Genomic DNA, 10,688 nt, shown 5'->3' on the forward strand with positions numbered 1-10,688 from the left:
ATTTCCTGTGAGGCAAAGATACAACCAGTGAAAGTGGTTGATGATTATGACCTATCAAGAGGCTCAACAGATTGCAGAAAACCCCTTAAACAAGCTGATTATGAGGTAAAACTGGAGAAAAATGTGGCTGTGATGCAGGAGACTGGACTCACACATAGTGTGTTCTTCATACACAACACTCACCTGACAGAGCACTTGAGATACTATTTTCACTGCTTCTTGTACAAATAAGAGCCAAGAATCTTGCTTAGAGCTGGCTTTTAATAATGGGCTGCAGTCTTCATGGTATATAAAAACTGATTTCTGATGAAGGAAGGAAGCCCAATTAAATACAGACGCCATGCTAATGACAAGGTGACGGACGAATGACTAAGACAGATTTGAACACACCTAGGCCACACCTCAGGACACTTGCAGAAGAAAACCTACTGCTGAACATGGAAAAGCTGCCCTCTGATTGAAAAGAAAGCAGAAAAAAATCAATATAGTTTCAATTTTTATGAATAGTGTGAATCTCTGGACATTAATATTAAAGAAAGTCCAAATTTTTCTTTCATATGTTTCCAGTGTCAAGCCATGGCAGGAAGGAAGGTAAAGGAAAGGGTAACAGGTCTAGACCCAGCTGTAAAATATCTGTATTTGATGAAAAATCTTCGACAACCATAAATAAGGATTTTTATTATAATTATTAGCAGAATATTGATTTACAAACAGTTTAGCCATTTTGCTGAGTTTTGAGGACTGGGTTATTTCAGAGTGATGTTGCTTATGTTGGAGATATGATACAGAGAGTGAACAGGGAATTTTCTCACTTACACCAAGGGCTTTTCTAAAGGTTCCACAGCTCTTACACTGCTAGCACTGAACTGTTCACAGGGACTTATGTCCCAGCTGGCAAAATTTAAGTTAAATACATGTGCTTTGAGCCAAGAAGCTGAAAGAAGTTTATGCAAGGTTTCTCTCTCTTCTATATATAGTAACCATTGGTGGCATGAGCAGGGTGTTCTTCTGCATAAACAAGGCCTCGGAGGCTCTCCTTGGCCTTCTCAAAACCACAGATACCAGGTGTGTATATAACTTCAAAGACATGGAGGAATTTCTTAATTTGTTGTCTCATTGAAACTAAAGCACTTCCTCATAACCATAATTAAAAAAGGGAGGCAACATGAACTGGAAAACAAATTTATATTAAGTTGTTCTTTTCTGAACCTAGTAATACTTTCTCCAGAAAACATAATAAGGGAGACGGTGCACCCTTGTTAATTGTGAGGTGTGATCAGTCTGATTTAGGGCATCTTCTTCCTTACAATAATGTAAATATGATCTTTTATGAACAGCTCAGGTCTTGAGGAGTCTCAAAAATTATTGCTTATTAAGTAGAGCACTGTTAGAGATGACCTACAGAGATAGTAAGCTCTGCGAGGCATCTCCATTTAGTTATGGGACTTTTCACAATTCTTTTAGTCCTAGGATTTCCTACCAGTAAATCTATTACACTACATAACAAATAGGTTGAAGAATTCACCAAACTGTCAAAGTTTGGGATAGCTTGGAATTGACTGGCATGTCCACAATTTCTGTTCCCACAACTATCTGAAGTATTCCTCACTGTGACAGAATTTGTTTGGGCAAGATTCTCCCAGGCCCATACTGTCTGAGTTCAATAGAATGATTTTTCTTGTTTTAAGCTCCCTTAAAAATAAATTATAGGGAAACCTAAATCCAACCAATTGACAAACACTATCCCCAATCCCCCAAAAGCTGAAGTGTTCTCTTCCTTCAAAGTATTTTTTTCCCCAGACCTTTCTCAACCTCTCAATCCTCTCTTTCATCATTGCATGAAAGAGAGAATATATTGTCCCCAGAATCCTGGTAAATGCTTCCCTTAATTTTCAGTCTTTTCATTCACCTTAGGCAGCAGATTAAAAGTCACATTTTGCCTAGATTCTCTCTTTGAGGACCTGTGCTATACATGAACAAATAAACACTTTTTACTCTTCAGTATTTCCTGAATACACTTAGTGATACCTCACCTATTACTGGAAATGCATGGCTGTGTGTAAATACATGCAACACTCTTGGAATACCACTACAAGCTTTTCTGGAGTTAGGTCACGATTTGCAAACCCAGCAGTCATTTGTCAGAAAACAAACCACTTTATTTCAGGAACAGAGCAGAAGTGGCTGTGGGATGGCAGCTGCTCTCCCTCCTGCCCAGCTCCTCACATTTCTTTCCTTTGAGAGGATATAGGGGAGGATCCCACCCAACTTCTCCTGTCATCTCTCCTTCTGCAGAGGATTCAACAGAGCCATACAATACAGAATCATAGAATCGTAGAGTCACAGAATGGTTTGGGTTGGCAGAAATCTCAAAGATCATCTAGCTCCAACCCTCCTGCCATGGACAGAGACACTTTTCACTACACTACATTGCTCAGACCCCATCCAACTTGGCCTTGAATACTTTCAGGGCTGGGGCACCCACAACTTCTCTGAGCAACATGTTTCTGTGCCTTACCATCCTCATAGTAAAGAATTTCTTCCTAATATCTCAATTAAATCTAGTCTTTCTTAGTTTGAATCCATTCCTCCTTGCCCTGTCACTACATGCTCTTGCAAAATGTCCCTCTCTGTCTTTCCAGAGGGTTCTCTTCAGGTACTGCAAGCCTGCAATTAGTTTACTCCAGAGCCCTCTCTTTTCTAGGTTGAACACTTGCAATTCTCTGACTGAGAGAATTTCTTGTGAGAGGACCTCCATCCCTCTAATCATCTTGGTGCCCCTCCTCTGGACTCACTCCAACAGGTCCGCATCCTTCTCTGCTGAAGACCCCAGAGCTGGATGCAGCACTGCAGGTGGGGTCTGACCAGGGGGAAGTGGAGGGGTGGAATCCCTCCCTTGCCCTCCTGTCCACAGGGCTTTGGATGCAGCCCAGGTCACGTTTGGCTTTCTGGCTGTGAGTGCACATTACCAGGTCATGTCCAGCCTCTCATCCACCAGCACCCCAAAGTCCTCCTCAGCAGGGCTGCTCTGATCTGTTCATCCCCTGCCTGTGTTCACACCAGGGGTTGTCCTGACCCAGGTGCAGCTCCTTGCACTTGTTCAACCTCATGGGGTTCCCATTGGCTCACTGCTTGAGTCTGTCCTGTTCCCCATGGATGATGCCCTGTTCTTCATGTGTGTCAACCACACTGCTCTGTTTGGTGCCTCCTGCAAATCTGCAGAGGGTGCTCTTGATCCCTCCATCCGAGTCATTAATGAAGATATTAAATAACACTGGTCCAGTACATATCCCTGAGGGACACCTCTTGTCACTGAGGTCCATTGGTGGCCATCAGTCATCAGTCCATCTCAGCCATTGACCATGATCCTCTGAATCCAGCCAATTTCTTAACCATCTTATTCATCAAATCTCTCCAATTTAGAGAGAAGGAAGTTGTGGGGGACCATGTCAAAGGCTCTACAGAAGTCCAGATAAATGACATCAGTGACCCCTCCCTTACCCACTGATGCAGTCACTCCATCAGAGAAGGCCATAGGCTGATGAGGCAGGACTTGCCCTTGGTAAAGCTCTGCTGGCTGTCCCAAATCACCTCCCTGTCCTTGATGTGCCTTAGCAGAGCCTCTAGGAGGATCTGTTCTGTCATCTTCCCCAGGCACAGAGGTGATGCTAACAGGTGGGTAGTACCTGGAGTCCACTATTCTATCCTTTTTAAAGATGGGTACAGTGTTTCTGTTTTTCCAGTCACCTGGGACTTCTGACTGCCATGACTTTTCTAGTATCATGGAGAGTGGCTTGACAATTCCCTCAGAAATCCCTGACTCTTCTAGCCACTTTTGGCTATTCTTGCTTTCCTAGCCATAAGTAAGGGCACCAGGGAAGGAGGCAGGAAGAATAAGGAAGAATGTCTAGATAAAATAGATCTCTTTTATATAATACCTCTTCTACTAAGAGAGCAAATCTCATACTCCCTTGAACACAGTCATCCTGTGTGAAATTCTTTCCAATCCTCTCTTCTCATGCCCTTTTAAATCCCCCAGCCACCACCAGAAGCCCTTCAAGCACCAAACCCACTCCAGCTACTACCTCCTTAAAATTCTACTGAGTTCCCTTTGCTCCACTGGCAACTTTTACCCTCAGCTTCAGCATCTCCTTTAGAATCAATGTTATACCAAGGGAAGAACAAAAGTTCAGGACAAGATGTAGGTAGGAGTTTGCCTCAAGAAAACTAAAGAACCATCACATTGAAGAACTGGTATTGGTTTACTTATTGCTTCTTGTTGAAGCCCTGAGATTTATTTCTCCCATGAAATTAGTTGCCTTTCTCCTCAGCAAGTCCTTCAGCTAAAAATGACTGTCCTGCTACAAAAAAAACCACACAATGCCCTCCCCCTCCAAAAAAAACCCCAACATAACAAAACAAAAATCTCTTCATTTTTCTCTTCCCTAGACTGTTAAGTACTGACTCACAATTCATATCCTTGGCTATTTAAATGGCTTGCTCTTGCAAATTTCCTTTGATTTGCCTTTGGTGAAATTTTAAGCTTTAACAGCTTGTAAATTTCTATCTGCTGAGAAAATTCACGTATTTTTTCCTGTTAGTTTCAACAATCTCATTGTCCCATAATGCCTCGGTAGCAGACACTAAGGCTGTTTTCTTTCTAGTTAGTCCTTATCACCAGCTCTTGACATTTAAAGTAAATGTGGAGGCAAAAACATTACAGAGAAAATCCCCTATACTCAAAGTGAGCTGACCACCAAAAGAGAAGCTCCAATATCAAATTCATAAACCATACATAGACAATTATACCAGGGAAATCTTGATTCCTTTTTCTTACTTCCTCTCTCCAGCTTTGACTTCCCTTCTGAATGGCTTTCTCAAAATAAACAAAATCAAAGAGTCTTGTGTCCTGCACAGATAATCAGACTGGTGAAAATTCCAAAGTCTTCAATTACATTAGAAACATACACCTGGAAAAAAAAGTGTTTACTCAGACACCAGACACTGGCAATAAATCTCAAGGCATTTCATATCAAAGAAACCTCAATAGCTGTTTTTTAAAGAACATGCAGACAACGTGTTCTTTACAGCATTACTCTGTCAGCACAAACAACAAAAATCAAGGAAGAGGATGACAGTCATCATAAGAGTCACTTCCTTTTGTGAGGGACAAGATCAAGTTCTGAAGAGTTCGGTTAAATGTTATCTGAATACCACTGAGTGTCAATTATCTAATTACTCAAAGTAGGTGTAAGAATTTATTTACAAACTATTGCTCATGCAGTGTACTTGAAGCTGTTTGATCCGTTGGCACTTGACACCGGGACAGGAAGGAAACATCAAAGATTAATCTGGACTTCAGCATCATACTTGCTGGAACTACTTCTACTAGACATGCAGTGACACCTCAGAGATTACCAGCTGATGAGGGCACTTAAGAACCTGTGTCTCGCCAAGCAAATCCTGCTTTCCATGTGGGACTGAAACATGAAAAGCAGACTTTTTACTGTGGGATCAAAGGGAAAAGAAAACAAAGGAAACAGCTGTGAGAAAGTAGGGCTCAAATGTGAATTTTCCCTCTTGGGGAATTCATCCTTGAGATTGCTGTGTTGTGCAACAGATCATTTTGTAATGCCAGAACTGAAAGCAAGACAACTGAGGCAGTGAAATGCTGAGAGGTGCAGGCCTCTAGACATTGGGCTAATTACACTGATGTGGCTTCACTACTGCTCAAATGTGACAATTGAGCTGTTCACAGCATGCTGCTTGCTCCCTCAGAAATCCCTGCAAACAGCTATTTTGCGCAGAGTAAACATACTCTGGGAAGTGAGAAAATCTAGCTCATGAAGCCTCCTGTGACAACCTGCCCAGGGCACAGCAGATGTTACAATATGAAGAAAGATGCAAAAATATAATTGATTATATAACTTTGCAAGGATTTACAAGCCACAGAAGTTGTATTAGCATAGTAAGGTCCTTGTCCTTGCTGACTTCTAATGCAAAGGATTTTTCATAGAAGCACTAGGCAATGTTGCACCAGGAAACAAATTACTGATAATTAGAAAACAAAGAGGTCATTGCTCTTTGTAAATTGGATCCTGGTGCATAGACCCATTTGATGATTAAAACTTGAAATTGCAACTAAAAAACTTTGGGGACTGGAAATCATACAAGTGAAATCCAACAAACTGATGTGCAGGAATTAAATATGTGAATTACATGTGTGGATAAATAAATTGAGGGGAAAAAAGTGTACTCCTTCCTGAAAGCAGGGTCTGTAAAAATATGTAATACCATTGATCTCCAGTCTCAGGGCAATGAACTCATTGGGAAGGGAAATAAAACAAAACAACTGAGCAAAAACTTGAGCATGTGTTCTTGAGCAAAACACCCCATGGAATGCAGATTGTATCAGAGAGTTGACCTCTCAGTAGGACATACTTTGGACTTCAAAGAACATACTTCTTAGCAAGGCACACTTTTTATTTTACAAGAAGCAACTTCTTCCCTTTTGGAAAGTTGCTGTTGAAGATTTATTCCCATTGGTTGGAAAAATAATATGTTTTGTTTTTTTCCCAAAGTATTATTTTCACTCCTCTGAAATAGCCTTGTGGTGAAATATTACAGCTACACACGTGGTTATGCTACTGGTCCATTACACCAACTGTATGAGGAGTTATGGTGTTTCCAGCTATACTGTGGCAACTATTTGCCATTGTAGCCAGAAGACTGAACTCCATTATATCAGCTCTGACAGAGTGAAAACTTTGATTCTGATCCAGACTTTGCACTTAGCAATCAGCAAGCAAATGAGCAAAATGGGATTTGTCAGGTGCAGATATCTAATTTAGCAGAAAACAAACAATCTGAATACCTTTAATGTCTTTAAGACATACCCAAGGAAACATTAGTCCTACACATCTCTAAAGAAATTAAATTGTTTATTTGGGATGTTGAGTGCATCCCTCACTTCATTATCATGATGCAAATCACACTTAGAAATTAATGATTATAATGAGAACATGTTCAGTGGTACATGGAGGTCATCATCCAAGGACAGACAGATATGCTGAGATTTAAAAAACGTCTCCAGATTCTAAAAGGAAAAGGGATAGGATTTGTTGCTCTGCCTGAAAAGGTTTCTGTTAGGCAATTTGACACTAGCAAAGAAAATGAGCTCTATGACAATAAACAGTGGGAATAAATGGTAATGATATTGGAAGAGGGAGCTACATGTCCAGAAGACAAAGGACTTCAAGGGTGCACTGCACTTGGTTAGTCAGGTAGCTAGTAAGCTCTTTCTGGCTGGATCTGTTTTGCAGCATGGCTAATATGTCTCAGGGGGGAAAGAATTGCTCTAGTGATGCAAATTGTACTTATAATTTTTTAACTTGATGGACACAGAAAATGTGGGTTGTAACACCAAACAAGTAATGTGTGTTATAACTGTGGTACTACATGAAAAGAGAACTGCATTCATCATAATTACCATGTAACACACACTAGGTGATGTATGTTCCAAATGATTCAGCTCAGTTATTTCACAAATCCTTTTTTTTTTTTTTTTTACAGTAATCTATGAAAATCTTAGGAAGCTAAATATGCTTTTAAACCTGTTTGAAAGCAAAGAGATTATAACTGCATTGACACTGCGCATGGGAAAGCTGGGTGTCAGGATTCTTGGCAGAGACATGATCAGCAGCACAGCACACCTGCTGTGCTTCCCACTGCACTGCTGGGAAGAGCATTCAGTATCCTTACTCTGGGCGTTTCCACTGGTCCACAAACAGTATTTCAGATCTTGTGTGCATAGACTCCACCTTGTCTTGCTGGGCACCTTCCTCTCTCACCTCCCTTGTGTGCCAGGTGTGTTCCTGAGCACAGGAGAATATTGGGAATACCAGAAAGGTGAATTGGCTAGGAAATATTCTGAAGTGTCAGAAGGGGAGGGACATAGCTTCTAGAGAAAGAAAACAATAAGGAAATCTGGTAAATTTGTTTTCCTCAAGCCATAATAAGACCGAAACCTCCCACAGACACGTGCCCCTTCTTCCCCTTCAATCAGTGTATAAGCTAGTCATTGAAGAATGTATATATTATAGATCTATGTATCTATGTATTTTAAAAGTTGCTTAATAATGGGCTGTGGCCCATTGAAAGGAAAGGAAAGGGAAAATGCAACAGTTGCTCAAGAGCTGTTAAGTGAAGAGACACTTCAACAGCTGCTAAAGCAGGAAGAACTTCGGCAACTGCAGAACAGAAAAAGAAACTGCATTTTGGACTCATCTGGTGGTGGCTGCTGCTTCCTGGAGAGGTTCTCATCCAAGCACCCTAATGGCAATAAGTGCCCTCCCTGGTCCCTGATTTCAGCAGGGTCTGGGCTCCTGCTGCAGCTCCTCCTGCACTCCCCTGGCTGCCCGGCTGTCTGCAGGGCAAACTGCAGGATCACAAACCGTTTGTGGGATGCCAACATGATGTTGGGATTTTACAACCTGCCTCACCTGTTCACAGCCTGAAAACCTGCAAGGCTGCATCAGACTATTTTTGCTGCTGAAAAACAAAATCAAACTCAAGGTGAGGTCAGCAGTGAAAACACCTCTTGTTGCAGTGTTTTGAGGATTTTCAAGGGAATCAGGCTGAAATCTCTAGGAGTTTCCATCATGTAACATGAGCTTTACTTACAGTTTTGCCCACTGCAATAGTTTCCTGAGCTTAAGGAAATTAGAACTGGTTACTGTGAGATAAGCAAGGCAGGAAGTTTGTAGGCATCAGATACTCTCTGCTAAGCTCCTGTATATGTGCTCCAGCCCTGCAGTAAAAATGCACTAAATCTCCTTTTCTTTCATTTTGGTTACCTTTCATTCATTGCAAGGTAACAATGGTCACTCGTGCAAGTATAAATATGGCAGGGTCCAATGAAGTGGTTCTCATACTCCAGTGCAAACACTGCAACAGAGAAAAAAAAAGCAGACAGCAGCTCCTGGTTTTGTGGTGAGAACAGTTTCAAGATTACTGGAGTACTTTTTACAGGCTCCTTGAGAAAATGGGCTGTATATTACATATAAAAAGGTCTGGCAGTGCTGTTCTTCTCATTATGCCATGATTAATATATATTTCTAAATAATTCCAAATGCTAAAAGACACGTTTTGTTCTTGTCCTCTGCCAGTTTTAATCTAATGAGTTTGGAAGCTTAAATGGATTCTTTTCATACTTCATCTAAAAACACCCTTCTAAAAATACTCTTCCAATTATTGCATTTTTCTAAAAGAAAACCTGGACTTGCCAAGGTACACATTCTCCAGATAGAGCAACCATTGTCAGCAGTCTCTGCAGTGTGGCTCAACATGATAAATGTTGATGGGAAGGCATCCTGTAAAAATGTAATAGCATTTTCAGAGCCTATGTCCCATTTTCAAATGTGAATGAAGTTTTAAATGCCAGATTTTCAAAAGTATTTAGTATAAAAAGAAATGAAAGTTTTCATCAGTATATATGCAGGCTTGTAACAAATTTGAGCCCATTAGAAGCAAAGAAGAGTTTTTTTATATGCATAAACATTTTCAAAATCCCATCCCCTGAAAACTGCAGTTCCAACACTTTAAGGAAAATGGTTTCACAAATATGAAAATATTTTGAGATTTTTTCTTTTTATTTTTCAGAAGAAAAGGAGAAAAAAGAGAAAGGAAATCTGAATGTACAAATACAGTTATGTAATTAGACACCCACTGATCATAGGGTTTAATAATTAAGCCATAGTTACAGATAATTCAGCACTAACAACTATAGATATAGATTTGATTTGATTTCTTTTATTGTATCATTTCTGCTGTCCTCTTTGACAAACCAAACAATTGGGCAAGTGTTATAAACATACATAAAGGAGAAATAAAATGAAACTATTGAAAAGCTGAGTGACAACAAGTTAGAGTGAATAACAGAAAAATAAGATAAAAGAAGGAAGGGAGAAACAGAGACAACAGAGGTCTTTTGAAAATTAAGTTAAATATGCTATCAACTTCATATAGTCAGTTTTATATCTATACAAAATAACTTAAAACTGTTCATAGTACTGTTATTTACTTTCTTAAAATCTAATGAAGAACTTTTTAGGAGATTTCTCCAAATCTCTCATTAATTCATGAAGTACAATATTAAATACATTCCTTGTCTTCTCGCAGTAACTCAATGTCTCTAATCCATGCAGAAAAAAATATTTCAGTAAAAAGTCAATATAAAATACTATTTGGCTAAAATCTCTTCCTAAAATTCTCCTAGTGGACATTTCACCCCACAAGGGAGTTCCACAATAACAAATATGCTATGCTACACCCAAATACAAGAAGGCTTTGCCTCTTACTCAGACGATACTGAGTGCTGGGTTGCAAGTAATATCCTTCTAAGCTCCCTTTCTCTTTGTGTGCAACCCTCTGCTGTGGCAAGTGTGTACCACACAAACAAGTTGCTAAGAGGTAACACAGATTGTGAAATTACAGTACACAGCAGCAAGCTCTCTTGGATGCCCATGTAATCCCAGCCCCGCTGAGGACAATGCAGTTTGCACCTCAGCAGATGGGAGGCAAAGACCTTACATACACCACAAAGGGAAGCCTTTGGGTGGGGTAGGTTACATGCTATAAATCCACACCCTCACTTGCTTCACAGTAATTTGTCCATGGAGGTATCCTTT

The sequence above is a fragment of the Prinia subflava genome, chromosome 5 (assembly GCF_021018805.1).
Source record: "Prinia subflava isolate CZ2003 ecotype Zambia chromosome 5, Cam_Psub_1.2, whole genome shotgun sequence".
In the NCBI taxonomy this organism is placed as follows: domain Eukaryota; kingdom Metazoa; phylum Chordata; class Aves; order Passeriformes; family Cisticolidae; genus Prinia; species Prinia subflava.